A 15,851-nucleotide genomic window follows, 5' to 3' on the forward strand; every position below is an offset into this window, starting at 1 on the left:
GTTAATAATCTGGGCTAATCATATTTCAGCTCTTTTCCCTGGAGAAGGAAGAGAAAGACAGGTTTAACCAGTTACCACTGTTTTTTTCCCCTCGCTTTAGTCCAAAATTTTTTTTTAAAAGAATTTGTGACAACATACAAATATAAATTCGTATCACGATAACAAAAACTATATTGGGATTTTAAATCAGAGGAAGAAAAGATAGGTGGAACTCTCAAATGTATTTGTAATGACTCATAGTTGGGCTTCAATGTCTGTGCAAAGCCTGCAAAGAGAAAAGAAAACTTGATTAATTACTAAACTCTCATTGTTCTTAAGATAATAGCAAACCAAAGCCAAGTTTTTCTAGTCCCTTACTCTTGGAAAAATCCAGATTTTGTATTACTTTTCCAGAACGGCTCTCACAAATTACCACTAACTGGGTGGCTTAGCAAAAAACAGAAATAGATTTATTTCAAGTCCAGAACAAAAGTCTGAAATCAAGGCGGTGGCAGGCTTGATTCCTCCTGGGGCCTCCAAGGGAGAATCTGCTCCATGCCTGTCTCTTGGCTTCTGTGCCAGCACCAAGCCTCGCCTGGCATCACGCACAACTCTGCCTGTTACCACATGACCTTCCTCTCTGTGTGTCTGGGTCTCTGTATCCTAACTTTCCCCTCCTTTCTCTCAGAGACACCAGTCGATGGATTTAGGGCCCACCCTAAACCAGAATGACCTCATCTAAAACTGTTTTTCTACAAAGGCTATCTTCCAGGTAAGAGCACATTCACTTATATTTTGGGGTTGGTCTTGACCTTGTGTTTTTAGGGGACATGACGCAACCCATTATAATTTATCAAAAAGTCCTGAGGGATGTAGAGGATGAAGTTCTGCCTCCTCCAGCTGCTCTGCTCCCAGGCTATCTGGAAGTGCCTGACCCCCCCCCTCCAAACTCTGCTCCTCCTCACCCCGCCACCCCACATGCTGATTCCCTGACTGCTAGAAGTCCTTCGTATTCTGACAGACTGCTCTGGACTGCACAGAGAGGTACTAATAAATAACAATAATTGGATCAACTAGTTATTTGTATAAGAAATAGAAAACACACTGTCAGATTTAATGTGACCCAATGCTCCCTTGAACATCTGGTTTTAGAATCACGACCAGGTTATCTTAGCTGAGTCCAAGCAAGATCTGGCGTGAGGACCTAAGCATATCCATATTCCTTACTTTGCATTTCTCTTTGAATAAATGGCCAGACCAAAATGCTTTGGGGTCTTAACTAAATTATGCAGTGGGGTGATTTTTCTGTACAGAAGCTCAGAGAAGAAATTAAGATAATAGAGGGGATGGCCTAATATGGTCCTCTTCCCAGTCCTTGGACCAAGGTTGAGCCTGGTGGTTAAATGGTTTAAGGTTTTTTTTTGTTTGTTTGTTTTTTTTAATGATTTTTAATTTATTTATTTGTACAACAAAGTACCTGAGGAAGGATACTCACAAATACTTACACAGTTTTGGAGGCTGGAAATCCAAAGCCCAGGCTCTGGTGAGGGACACCGCCTTAGTGTACATCATGAGTGCAGAAGTACATGTGTATCTACCTGTGTGTGTATATGTCTCTCTTTCCTTTCCTTATAAATCCATCAGGTCAGTCATGTGGGCTCCACCCTAATGACTTAATCTATTCTAACCACTTAACAAAAGCCCCATCTCCAGACCCCACAGTCCAATAGGTGTCCACCCTCTTAATACCATTTACATGAGACTTTGAGCATTAGACTTATGCAAGAGTTCTGAGGAACAACCATATTCAAACCACAGCAGGGACAGAAGCTATTCTAGGAGTAAAACTGGGAGTCCCCAAGCACAGGCATGCTGCTTTGGGGCCTGGGCTTTGGCCCAGAGCATCAGGGAGGAACCTTTCTCCGTTTTTCCATGGAATACAGCTTGGCTGTGCAGCAGGGAGGACCAAATGGAAACCTAGGCCAGCGACTGCGCAAGAAGCTTTGCAGCATTGGGTTACAGGAAGAAAGGATACAGCCTCTGTGTGTGTGTGTGTGTGTGTGTGTGTGTGTGTGTGTGTGTGTGTGCGCGTGCACGCGCGCGCTGGAGCAATGAGAGCAGCGGCAGTAAACCAGTAACCCCTTCCTCAAGAATTTATTATTTGACATAGTTCTGAGGTGTGCCAGGACAACTAGGATAATTTTTTTTCTTTTTTAAAAAATTTGAATACCAACTATTTTATTTTATTCATTGTAGTAAAATATATGCACCGCTTATACAATATGCAATTCAGTGGTATTGAATGCATTTGTGTTATTATACAACCATTATCCATCTCCAGAACTTTTTCATCATCCTAAACTGAACTTCTGTCCCTATTAAACAATAATTCCCCATTTCCCTTGCCCTGTGTATCGCCAGCTAGCCAGGCTGGCGACCTGAGCTGGGTTCACAAGAGCTGGCTACATCAATAACTAAGCAAACGGCAAAGGGAGCACGCAATACTCAGAAACACCCTCTGCGTGCAGGAATCGGGGCGGCTCTCCATCTTAAGGGTCTATTTATTGAGGGGAAGACACTGAGAATGTTTCATCCAATGAGGCAAGGGATTGGGTTTCAGGGGGGTGTAGCCCAGTCCCATTGGGTGACGCCCCCTCCCAGAGCTGTAATTCCTTGCGAGTAAAGGTGAGGGCCACCTGCTTTTGCAATGCGAGCCAGCGAAGGCCAGTTCCACACCTCCATTGCTTAAGACTAAGGGTCGGGTGGTGTTCAGCTCCTGTTCATGGCGCCCCGACACCTACAGTCCCTGTTAACCTCTATCTTACTTTCTACCTCTATGAATTTGACCACCTTGGGTGCCTCTTATAAGTGGAAGCGTAGAGCATTTGTCCTTCTGTGTTGGCTTCATTCATTTAGCATAATATCTTTAGTGTTTACCCATATTGTAGGATGAATCAGAATTTCCTTCCTTTATATGGTTGAATAATATTCATATTTTGATTTCCTAGTTATCCACTGACAACTAGGAGGACTTTAAATATGAAGTCCTATAGCTATATAGGGGGAACTGGTAAGTTAACAGAGCTACAGATATAAATACTGATATGAATTCACTTGCACCCATAGATTTATTATGCCTGTAGACAATGGGGTTATTGAATTGTGTATATTTTTCTTAATCTGGAAAATATCTTCATTTACAGCTGTGTTAGTCAGGATTCTGTTACTATAACAAATACCTGAGATAAGTCAACTTACAAAAGAAGAGTTTGGGCTGGGGATATAGCTTCAGTTGGTAGAGCGTTTGCCTTGCATGCACAAGGCCCTGGGTTCTAATCCCCAGCAACACACACACACACACAAAAGGTTTACCATTGTGTACAATGTGTCAAAATGTACTCCAATGCCATGTATAACTAATTAGAACAAAAAAAAAAAAAATAGAAGGGAGAAAAATAGAATATAAAAAGGGGAATGGGGGAGAGACTGGGGAATTAAGTTGATCAAATTATACTGTTTTATTGTGTGAATGTATGAATATATTATAACAAATTTTTAAAATTTTGTAAGTTTTAGTCCATGACTGGTTGACGCCATTGCTTTGTTTGTGGTGGGGTAGCACAACACGGTGGGACTCTGTGGTGGAAAAAGCTGCTCACCTCATGGCTAAAAATGAAGGAGTATGAAAGAGGAAGAAATCAGGGTCCCACCCTCTGTGTCAAGGACACTTCCAATAACCTAAGACCTCCCACCAGGTCCCCACCCTTTCAAGGTTCTACCACCTCCCTATAGCACCAAACTGGGGACTGAGTCTTTGGTGGACATTTCAGATCTAAACTGTAGCAAGAGCTAAGGAAAAGAAACCCAGCTTACCTAAAATCCTAGTAGCCACTACCCTCTCCCCTCTGGCCTTGCTTGTCCCCTGATGACTGGGCATGTGCTCTGCCTCTGCCCAAAATTAATGAGTTACCTCTATCCCTTAAGCCTCACAGGCAGCTCCAGGGGGTCACCAGAAGAAAGCCAGATGGAAGCTCACCTCTCTGTTGAGAGGGTGTGTGGCAAGAAATAGGCTCTTTCTATCTTTGTTGGAATTCTTACTTACTTACTTTTATGAGTTAGATCCTACTGTAGATGAAAAGAATCTCACCAAATTTACTTTTTCATGTTTTTTTTTCTTTAATGTGTATTTAGTTGTAGATGAACACACAGTGTCTTTATTTATTTTTATGTGGTGCTGAGGATGGAACCCAGTGCCTCACACATACAAGGCAAGCACTTTACCACTGAGCTACAGCCTCAGCCCCCTTGTTCATGTTTTATAAGGAATTCTGTAGAATTCATAAACACATCACTGCAATGTGACCCCTCCAATAGGATACTGAGAGGATGTGATTCACATGTACAGAAGGACACAGCTGGAGGGCCTTTTGACTATAAGGACAGGACTTCATTACTCTCCCTGCAAATGAAAAGTGTAAAGATGTAAGTGCACCAGTTGTTCCCAATTTCTTAAGACATTTTCTGTTAATATCCAACCCCTTTCTGCAATTTTATTGCCAAGTTGAAAAGAAAATGGCTAGATTACTGTAGAGAATTTTAAAGTGTACAAATAAGCCTTTCAAACTGCGTAACAATGAAGCAGTTGAAAGATGATCATCAGAAATTATATCCAAATTCAAATAAGCTGGTATGTGTCACATTTCTGATGCTCAATGGAATGTTAAATAACAAAATAAGTTTCAAAATAGTCACACAAAAAATACAACAGCCCAGTATAGTGGCACACGCCTGCAATCTCAGGGGGCTGGGGAGGCTGAGACAGGAGGATCACAAGGTCAAATCCAGCCTCAGCAACTCAGTGAGATCCTGTCTCTAAATAAAATATAAAAAGGGCTGGGCATGTGGCTCAGTGGTTAAATGCCCCTGGGTTCAATCCCCAGTATGTATAAATAAATAACACAGCATAACTTTGTATAAATTGTAGTTCAATAACATAAATAGATGTGTAAAATTCACTTAACAGGTAGAAATAGAAAGAGAAAAGCCACCATGCAAGGCTCTTGAAATTAGTTTTCTTTCTTGACTAACAAAATAACAAGAGACAAGCAAGCAAACAAACAAATATATATATATATATATATATATATATAGTGAAATAAAGTAATATTAGAAATATTTTTTTCCCTACTAGTCTATTTCCTTCTAAGGGACACAGAAATTTAACATGCATTTGGTTGTAGCAGCCTACTAATCAAGTTAACAAAAGGGAGGAGATTGATTTTGCTCACCTTACCTTGTGTGCATATCCTTGTGTGAATGCAGGAGTCATAGACCTGAAGATCCTGAAGATATTTAAAAATAAGAAGTGGCAACAAATCTTTAAGTCACTTGAGCTCATCAGGGCAAATTGCTGCGGTGCCCTGAGCACACTAAGAGTTGCTGGTTAGCTGACCTCTGGGGACAATATTTACTGAGTGCATGTATGTTCTGGGAAAACTCAAGACTATCAAAATCTCAGGGCTGCGGAATACCTTCTGTGCCAATGAATAGCCTGCTTGTACTTACACAGAAGTGGTTCAGTGACTTAGGTGCTTGTGTAAGTTTTATAGCAAACTGTAACCTAGATAGTGATCAAACGTTTGGCCAAGTAATTAGTGATGTTTGGTAATTTACTTATAGGGGATCTGGCCCTGGAAAATTATTTCCTCTAATATACTGAATATAGGAATCAAGTAATCTTACTGGATCCTTTATCACTACACCATTTCCTTTTAGCTCTAATCTTTATGGCATGTGTAGGTTTAGGGGTTTTTTTCAGACAATAGATGAGACACCTTAGTAATTTTTCCACTTTATGTTCCCTTACATTATATCTTTCTGGTCAGAAATAGAACAAATGTGACCATTTGCTGATAACAATGCTAGATGACTAGGGAAGAAAAATAGATGACTGTTAACCTCTATTAATATACTTTGTACAATTTAGATAAATGAGTTAGTAATGTTTCATTTGTATTAAAAGAAAGCTATTCTATCCCTAGATGTTTTCTATTTTCCAGTGTCCTTTGGTTAAGCTTTTTTCCCATTCTCCTTCCCATGTTTTTCCTTAGTGGATGTTCCAGAGTCTAGTGAAACAGGCTAACAAAAAAATGAATGGAATTTCTCAGGCGAAATTTCTTATATTAACAAATCTCTCATCAAACCATGATTTTGCTCATATCTCAGATGTACAAAGAGCAAAGTCCACTCTGTGAAAGAAAGACATCTGTCAACTGGATCAACCCAACGGTCCTTCATTCACTTAGAGCAGATAATTTAGATGAGATTCTGTGTCTAATAAATGACACTGTGATGTTCTAACTTAGGTAATCCACAGGATTTTTGAAAGGGAGATAAAAACCTCCCAGTGGCTCAAAGACCCAGTATAAAAACATTAACATTTTATTCTATAAAATACATTTCCATTGCACATCATCATCGCAAAAGCCACATTTTGTGAGAGGGAGTGGTTTTTGTCACTGGGCTTCCCACATGGAAATGTTGGGTATTTGGGTATGTTTTCTAACCTTTTATGGTTACTATTTACCCTAATAAAGTTTGGGAACTTGTACTAGGTCTTATATCTATTTCCCCAAATATTGTAGATGCAATGTAGGACAGAAACCCAAGGAAAGTACCTAGACTTTTTTTTAATCAGTTTTTGTGCTATTGGTTCATGGGAAAGTTAAAGGGCACCAAAAAAGAGTTTTTTTCTTCTAGAACTATGGTGAGAAGCTCTGAGTGGAACTATGGTCACCAGGGATGCATGACCGTTGTGCATTTGTCAAAATCTTTACAACTGTACAAAACAGTGAATCCTAATTTATATTCTGGATCTGGTTAATACTAATGTATGAATAATGGTTCATCAGTACTGACAAATATACTAGAGAAACTGCACAAAAGGGAGTTGGGTATACAGGAACTCTCTGGACTTTCTGGTCTTTTTTTTTTTTTTTTAAACTTAAAGCTGCCCTAAAAAGATAGTCCATTTTTTAAAAGTATATGCTCATAATAGTATGCTGATATTCAAAACGAGCATTTCAAAACTAAGGTGGGATTATGATGCTTTAGGCCATAAATTTTAAAGGCAAGGGGCAGGGATGCCTTCCCTCTCAGCCCCATTTGCACTGAGTCTTGGGCTGGTCCACACTCTTCTAGGTTCTCAGGGGAGAGATTTGGGCTGGCTGAGCACCTGGCGCACCCTTCTCTACCTGGGCGGGCCAGGCAGGCGCAATTTGTTTCCCACCTGGGTATGGGGCACCACAGGAGATGAGGACCGCTTCAGGCATTGTCCCAGCCCGGTTTACGCCACCATTTCGGCCCAATCCCTTGGCACCTCCGGGCTCCAGTGCCTGGACACACCAAGGGTGACCAAGACGCTGAGCAAGGAGCCTGCATTCCAGCACTTTTTGCAGCTTGGACACCTCTGGGCCAGCGACCACCCTGGCTTAACCCAGGTGAAGCAGACGCCCCTGCCGCAGGGCCGAGTCTCCAGGAAGAGAGGCCCCCCAGGATGAGAGGCTCCCAGCCAGGCTGGTTTGCATTTGCACCTTCTCTGGTCCAGCTCCTGGCCACACTACAGACTCGCTCACAGTGCTAGGTCGGCCAGTGGTGAAGCTGGGTCCTGGTGCTTAAAGCCTAAAAATAAACACCCACTTCCCTTGGGGGCATTGGGATTTATTCTGTTTGGATTGCACAGATTGTTTTCATTCCTTGGTGTCTAAAGCAGTGAAGGCTAAAATCTGCTTCTCAGCCCTTTGCATATATTTGTTTAGGGATGGAGTTGTCCCTGCAACAGGGACTGCTCCTGTAGCAACTGCAGCAAAATAAGATCAGGCCTCCACCAGGGTCCAGGAGGAAACCTCCCAAGCAGGCCAGGCGCTGGGATCACAGGCAGGGATCTACTTTTAGGCTTGAGAAGGGAGAGCCTGACTAGGAAGCCTAAAGAAAATCCTGTATGTATGACAATGATGCTCTCATGATGAAGTTCTACTTACTGTGTACTATCTTGACTGAAAAAAAAAAACTGACGGATGCTCTTCTCATCGGGTTAGAAGGAAATAACTGGAATTCAGAGTTGCATTATCCTCAGTAGTATGCATACATACACAGTGTATATAACGTGGAATGCATTTATAATTACATAATTGTATCATGTACAAGACATAGTTTCAGAACAAATGGCTATGTCTTATACATATAGTACTACATTTATTCTGAAACTTTGTAATTCAGAGCAGGTATTTGGTTTAAGTTCTTATATTAGTTAATTCCTCTGGATTCAGCCTAAAAAGTCAGGCTTCATTTTCTTCTAAAGGAAGAGTTCTCAAGTCTATCAGACCCATGATCACTTTTGTTTTTGGTGGTGGTGGGGGGGGTGTTTACTGGGGATTGAACTCAGGGGCACTCAACCACTGAGCCACATCCCAGCCCGATTTTGCATTTTCTTTAGAGACAGAGTCTCACTGAGTTGCTTAGCCTCAGTTTTGCTGAGGCTGGCTTTGAACTTGTGATCCTCCTGCCTCAGCCTCCTGAGCCACTAGGATTACAAGCATGTGCCACCATGCCTGGCCCAATGCTCACTTTTTATTTAAAAAAAAAAATCAGCAACAAATAGTATGGTTTATTGGAAAAGGTCTAATTTTTAGAGCAGTTCACAGAAAAATTGAGTGGAAAGAGATTTCCCATGTACCCCCTGCCTCCACACATTCATAGCTTCCTCCATCAGAGTGGTATGATACCTTGTTGCAATCAATGCCCCTGTATTGACACATCATTACACAGGGAAGACCACAGCTTACCTTAGGATTCACTCTGTCTTTAGGGTTCATTGTCTTAAAATCACTTTGCGCTGTTTATTCATTTCCTCCCTTTCCCCTGTTGTCTGGCAAACATGATCTTCTTACTTGTCTCTAAGGTTTTCCTTTTTCCAGAATGTCATATAGAATCATATGGTATGTAGTCTTTCCAGATTAGCTTCCTTTACTTAATAATATGTGTTTAAATTTCCCTCTTATCTATATGTTTTCATGACTTAAAAGCTCATTACTTTTAGTACCGAATAATATTCCACAGTTTATTTGTCTACTCACTTATTCAAAGGTATCTTGGTTGTAGCCAATACTTCTGAATTATGAATAAGGCTGCTACAAACATCCACCCATTTTTATGTACAAGTGAATTTTTAATTCATCTGGAAAATACAAGGAGCATCATTGCTGGATTATATTGGTAAGAGCATGATTAGTTTATGAGAAACTGCCTAAGTGGCTGTACCATTTTGCATTTCTGGTAGCACTGAATGATAATTCCTGTTGCTCCATATCCTGGTCAGCATTTGATGCTGTCAATGCTTTAAATTTGGGCCTTTCTAATAGTCATGTAGTAGATTTGTCATAAGATAAGGGTTCAAGGAAGTCCCTCCAAGGGAGAATTGGGACCTTAGCTTGGTCAGGACAGGTTCTGGCCTTACACCATTGAAAGCAATTTCAGGACACATTAAAAGCAAGGTATAAGCAAAAATTTATATATATATATATATATATATATATATATATATACACACACACACACACACACACACACACACACACATACATATTATGGTAACAAAGGTATATGCATCCCCAAAGAAGGGTATGGAGATCCCTTATTTATCAGACAAGTGACATGTGAGGGTTGGGCTTCCTTGATATATATATATATATATATATATATATATATATATATATATATATTCTTTTTTCCTGGGGAAGAAATGTGCAGGTTCCTAAGCCAGCTATTGTGAAAATCAAATCCCATTCATATTTGGGGTTCAGAATGTTTCTGCTAGGTTAAGCATTCTAGTCATAAATCAATTGTGGACACATTGTGTAGGTCTTTGAATCTGGTGACATTTAAATTCATTTTTTGTTGTTGTTGTTCTAATTGATTGGGTATAAGCATGCACTGGAGGTTTTGTTTATCTGGCTCAAGAGACAAGCCTGGATGGTCATGCTCTTGGATCTGGGTCTTCCCCTGCTAAGTGTCTTTCTCACTGTCTCCTGGAGAGTCCACCTACCTCAGCATCTCTTTGTTGGTTTAATTTATACATTCCTGCTGACTTATAATGTGGAACATCTCATATGCTTATTTTCTATATCACAACAAGTTCTGTAACATCTTAATTATCCTCAAATGCGATTCAGTCAATATTAATTACCTCCAGCATAATTTCGTAAGAAAAATTGATATAATATCCCAACTAAAATATAAAGGATAAATAAAAAGAAAGTGATTAACAATGATATAATATACAGAGGCGCAGAGGGGACATAAAGAAGCAGACATATGCTTGTCCTTATATGTAAAATCACCAAGAAAGTGACTACAATGAAGACTAATACAGGCATCTCATATTGTCGCAGGAGAAGAGGTGTCTCCAACAAAGGGTCTGCGGAGTTCTATGAGAGAAGGGGAACTTGACTGAGGACCAGCAAGTTTCTTGGCAAATGTGATGGAAAAGAATTTCATCACTTGCCAGAGGCATAGACAGAAGTTTATTTAGGAAAGCAAGGGCACATTCAAGGGAGAATGTAGGCTGTCGCAAGAGTGGGGAGTTTGGGGTAAAGCAAGAGTACACTTTCAAGGGACGATGTAGGCCATTTTCTGAGGGAGATTGGTGTGAGATTTCTATGGTCATGGGCATTTTCTGCATTGCTTTCTTTGAGATTCAGTATATCTCCCCCTTTACACCAAATTCCCATCTCAATATTGGCAGGTAAAATGTCCCAAATCACCAGTGGAATTCTCTGAAATGGCCAATAACTCATACTAAATAAGGGGGAAAAAAAAGTAGAATCTTCTCTCTTTCACATTGTAGACACATTCACAGAAATTTAGTGTGTATTGAAATCATGTAAACGATATTTTATATTTATAAATAAAATGGGTCAAATTCTGGGCTCAGATAACATAAACCTATTTATGGTTTTTCCTACATATATATCTGATGGGATATTAAAAATTTGGCAAAACTGTTTATGCCAATAGTGCTACTTGATAGCATGTAAAAAACACCTCCCCCCCCCACCCCCCCCACCCCCGTTCTGGGGACCAAACCCAGAGCCCTGCAAATGCTAGGCAAATGCTCCACCACCCAGCTATACCACTAGCTCCTATTCTACCTTTCAAATCACTCTTGTAAGTGATAAAACTCTGAGTTAACAGGAACATTGTGTGTTTTGATCATTGTCTTGAGATTTGAATCAAAGAAAGGAAGGCAAAGTTCCTGAAAAATCAGACTGACTTAGAAATCAAAGAATATAATGAGATCTTGTGAAAGGGTCCCTTCCTATTGCCTGGCGCTGAGGGAGAGGAATGGAATGACGGGTCTATTCATAGACAAAAAGAGCCAGGTCTTCAGAATTTTCTCCAGGCACTTTGAAGCTGCAGCTGGCGCCAAGTCCAGGTGCTGCCTTAGGAGCTCAGTCATGGGGAATAACAGGGATGACGCAAATGCGTGACCAACCATGAGTGAATGAAGAGGGGAGAAGGAGATGGAGTACTCTCAGCCTCTCTGTCTCCAAACAGCTGCCTGGCTGTAGATGCCATGTCAATCCGGCTAGAGCACAGCATCCCTTCTGCAGGCCTGAGTGCCATTTGCTTGTCTGCTTATCTCACAGAGATCCATATGCCATCTACCAAACAGCAGAGTAGACGTGCACAGTGCAGGAAGGCTGGATTGAGGGGAGAGAGGTAGGATGGTAATTCCCAAGCCTGGCTGCACTTTGGGATCTCTTGGGAAATCTTTAAAATATATTGATGCCTGGACCCATTTCCATAGTGTTGTCCTCTACCCCTGACAAATATTAGCTGTTTAATTTATATATATATACATATATATGACACACATATATGTTTATCTATATACATATATACTAAATATATATTATTTTTGAGAATTACCCCTAAATTTTGATTGTTTTCTCCCTCCAAATTCAGAGCTCAAGATATACATGCTAGCATGTCGCGCTACGAAATGGGAAAACCGATGACTCGCCATTAGTTTCATTACTCTCCTTGTAATCCCTCACTCACTGAGGCCAACAGCATGGTCCTGTGCTCTTCTCCCTCTAAGTGATACTCTTCTAACCATGAACTTGCCACCACGTTTTCAACACAAGTTTAGTCTTTTGTTCTTTTTCCATCTTCATCCATGTGGTGTGAAAGTTGTCAAGATCAAAGCAGAGTCACTTTTTTTCCCCCTCTTGCTACTAGGGATTGAACCCAGGGGTGCTTTACCACTGAGCTACATCTCCAGCCCTTTTATTTATTTTTTATTTTGAGACTGAGTGGTGAAAACTTGCTGAGGCTGACTTGGAACTTGGTGATCCCCCTGCCTCTGCCTCCTACATTGCTGGGATTATAGGTGTGTACCACCACACCTGGCTAAAATGGAGTCACTTTTGTCCAATTCTAACCAAAAAAAGAAAATAATAAAAAAGAAAGAAAGAAAGAAAAAGAAACGTGGGAGATGGTGAAGGAGGGAGATCTCATGCATGTGTGCCTGATAATAAGAGCTACTCAACTCACAAAAGGCTTTGCCAGAACCACAGCCTTGCAAAAAGATGATCACAACGTTACAAAATAAATAAATAAACAAATAAATTTTATTATTTATTTGTTTATTTATTTATTTTGTAACGTTGTGATCATCTGTCCAACAACTGTTCGTTTAATCTTGGACTGACACCATCCATGTTGTTGATCTTCATAGCCAAGGACTATTATTTCAAGATATCTCTTGTAATCCTCTTCTTTTAAAAACTTCCCCTGCCTCACCAACCTCCTTGAATTTGCTCATAGTTTACTCTGACACATGTATTCCCCATTGCAAGGCTGTGCAAGACTGTGCTCCTCTCAAATAAATGTAATTAAACTGTAATGAAACTTTCTCTGATTGTCATTTAGTTTGATAGCAGTTAGCTTAACTTATTCTATAGCGATATCTACCTGTGGTACTCTGACTGAACTGGCTGAAAGTATGACTTTGGTGTTGGTAATGTGTGTGTATGTGTTTGTGTGTGTGTGTGTGTGTGTGTGTGTGTGTGTTACTAGAGATTACACCCAGAGCTTTACAAAACACTAGGCAAGCACTCCACCACTGAGCTACATCCTCAAGATCTCACTAAGATGCTGAGGCTGGCTTCAACTTGTGATCCTCCTGTCTCAGTTTCTTGAGGATTACAGACATGCAGAATTGTGCCCAACTTGTTATTAGTGATTTTAAAGAGCTCATCACAGTCTGGGGGTGCATCTCAGTGGTAGTGGTAGAGCACGTGCTTAGCATGAGTGAGGCCCTGGGTCCAATCCCCAATAGCAGCAGCAACAACAGAGACTCACCATTCTATCCTATAGTTGGAGTGGAGAACCTACTGGTGACTGGAAACAAAGGAAGAGTGAAAATTTTCCCTTTTGCAGCGAGAAAGTACTTTTTACAAAATAATTAAATAGATATGGATACTGGAAAAGAGAGTCAGGGCCACCATATTGTGTTAGTCCTGAAATACTGATTTTGTATATGACTCTGTGTCATCTGCAACAGAAGGTAAGTGACAACACCAGCCTATGACTAGGGTTGAGAGTATGAACTCTGGTGGCAACCACTTAGCTGGCACTTGAGAGGAAGTGATCAGGAGATAACTGCTATTTCATTACCACCATTGTTACTATTTAATGGGATAAAACTTGGAAGATCCATACACATTATATTGGCTTCCATGAAGAAAATGTAGACAATAAATCTTTTTAAGTGATTTCATATTCTGAGGCAGCTTCTCCTTTGAACATAGGCTGGGGAAAGCAATTTAGTAGATTTTGTGCTCATAATTGGATCTCTCCCCAGTTTTTTTTTTTTGGCATTCCCAACTTTGAACCTCTGCCTTGTTAATCCTCCTCCACAAAAGCCCATATGAGGCTTTATTCATTTTTCTCTCAATATGTCCCATGTCTAGTGGTCTGTGCATTATGCTCTATAAATACTAATTCCAGACTTGTGTAGCCAGCACTTTCTGGCTGTAAAGTTCCCACAAAATGGACAAGGAACTTCACATATAATGCGTGGTCCTCTAGGCTGGTCGAAGGTGATGGAATGTTTTGTCGTATTAAGTCTGAAAGCGCAGGCTGCGAGAGCCAGGCTCTCAATCACTTAAATCATTTCCTAAGACAAGAGAAGATAAAGATGGCTGTCATTATTAATCCTCTGGAAAGTCATGAACTGGAATAAATGATGTGAAGAATTCATACGGGCCAGGCTAGAGACAGGCCTCTGGGCTGTACCTGCAACAGAGAGCTGAGAAGCTTCTTGGGCTTCCTTTGCCCTAAGCCAAGTCCAATGCAGCCTCTTGGGCAGTCTGATGTGATAAGCCCAATGCAAGGGGTAATAAAAGGGAATGAGCTCCTTCCCGAGAGCAGATCTGAGTGTATTTAACCCCCCCAAACCGTACCTGTCAGTAATCAGAATCCAACTCCAATGATTTAAGATGGAAGTCATCTAATAAAGGAATTTTCAGGAGCTGCTGTTCTTACTGAGAAGGCTGGAGAACAGGCTTAGAAACAGAACCCAAGACCCAGACCTTGCTCAGGGCTGATGCCGACAGGAGCAGTGCCACGGCCACAGGCATGATGGCCTCTGCTTTTGAAACTTAATGAAGCAAATCCTCCAAATGATCAAATCTCAAAAACAGAGAACGACCCCTCTGAGAGTGGAAGTAAATGCCCTTGCCTTTGACCCTTGCAGATCAGTGTTGCTCCTCCTGGGAGATACAGTGAGGAGGGGGACTGGGCTAGAGGATAGGAATAGAGGAGAGCTGTGTACTCCTGGGAGTCGGCGCTGGTACCCATGTTGTCACCAGTGTTTCATGTCCTGTTTGGTTTAGGGCAACATTCCTCAGCTAAAGGCCTGTGGGTATCCACTCTTTAAAGAAAGTGTTCTGGTACCTGTTTCACTGTCCAGGTTTAGAGGTGAACCATGACAAATATCTCTGTCTAATTTGAGAGCCATTGAGTATATATCAACTGAGAATGCAAGGTGATTAATGGAGATCAGGTAGGATTGTTAATGATTCCGTGACTCGATCAGGGCAGCCTCTGCTGAGTGCAGTAAGCTTCCATGTTGTTTCCTGATTACCATACAGCACCGGAGAGAGCTAGGTGTCACCCCAAATCCATGTTCCCCTTCTTTATTTGGAAAATGCCAAACCAGCTAAAAACTCGACTTTCTAGTCTTCTTTATAGCTAAGTATGGCCATGTAGCTGTGTTTTCACTAGTGGAAGTAAAAGGAAATGATGTTATGAAATGTGGGTCTTAAAACCAACATACTATAGAGATACCTGCATACCTATGTCTATCATGGCACAACTCACAATAGCAAAGTTGTGGGATCAGCCTACAATGCCCATCAACAGATGAAAAAAAGATACTATGGTATATATATACACAGTAGAATATTATTCAGCAATAAAAAAAAGAATGAAATCATGTACTTTGAAGGAAAATGGTTGGAACTGGAGTTGGTCATCATGTTACCTGACCAAAGTCAAATTCAACAAGTACCACATATTTTCTCTCCTGTGTGGAATCTAGGGGTGAGGAAGATGACATGAATGTAGAAGGAAGACTATTAGAGAAAAGAAAGGAGATGGTGGATGGGAAAGAGAAGGGAATGGGTAGATAATGATAGCGGAGGATAGAATTGATGAAAATATGTTATACGCCTGTACTAATATGCCATAATGAAAGTCACTATGCTGAGTAATTAATATGTACTAACAAAAATTTTTTAAAAACA

At 40.7% G+C, this 15,851-nt stretch overlaps 1 long non-coding RNA gene across 1 annotated transcript in view; it reads left to right on the forward strand.

The window, feature by feature from the left end:
• Nucleotides 1-499: 499 nt before the first annotated feature.
• LOC144370496 (uncharacterized) overlaps nucleotides 500-15,851 on the forward strand; it is a 34,937-nt gene continuing 19,585 nt past the window's right edge. The window contains exon 1 of the long non-coding RNA XR_013430470.1: nucleotides 500-751. This is a non-coding gene — a long non-coding RNA (uncharacterized LOC144370496). The remainder of the gene's footprint in view (nucleotides 752-15,851) is intronic.

This window comes from Ictidomys tridecemlineatus, chromosome 14 (assembly GCF_052094955.1).
Source record: "Ictidomys tridecemlineatus isolate mIctTri1 chromosome 14, mIctTri1.hap1, whole genome shotgun sequence".
Lineage (NCBI taxonomy): Eukaryota > Metazoa > Chordata > Mammalia > Rodentia > Sciuridae > Ictidomys > Ictidomys tridecemlineatus.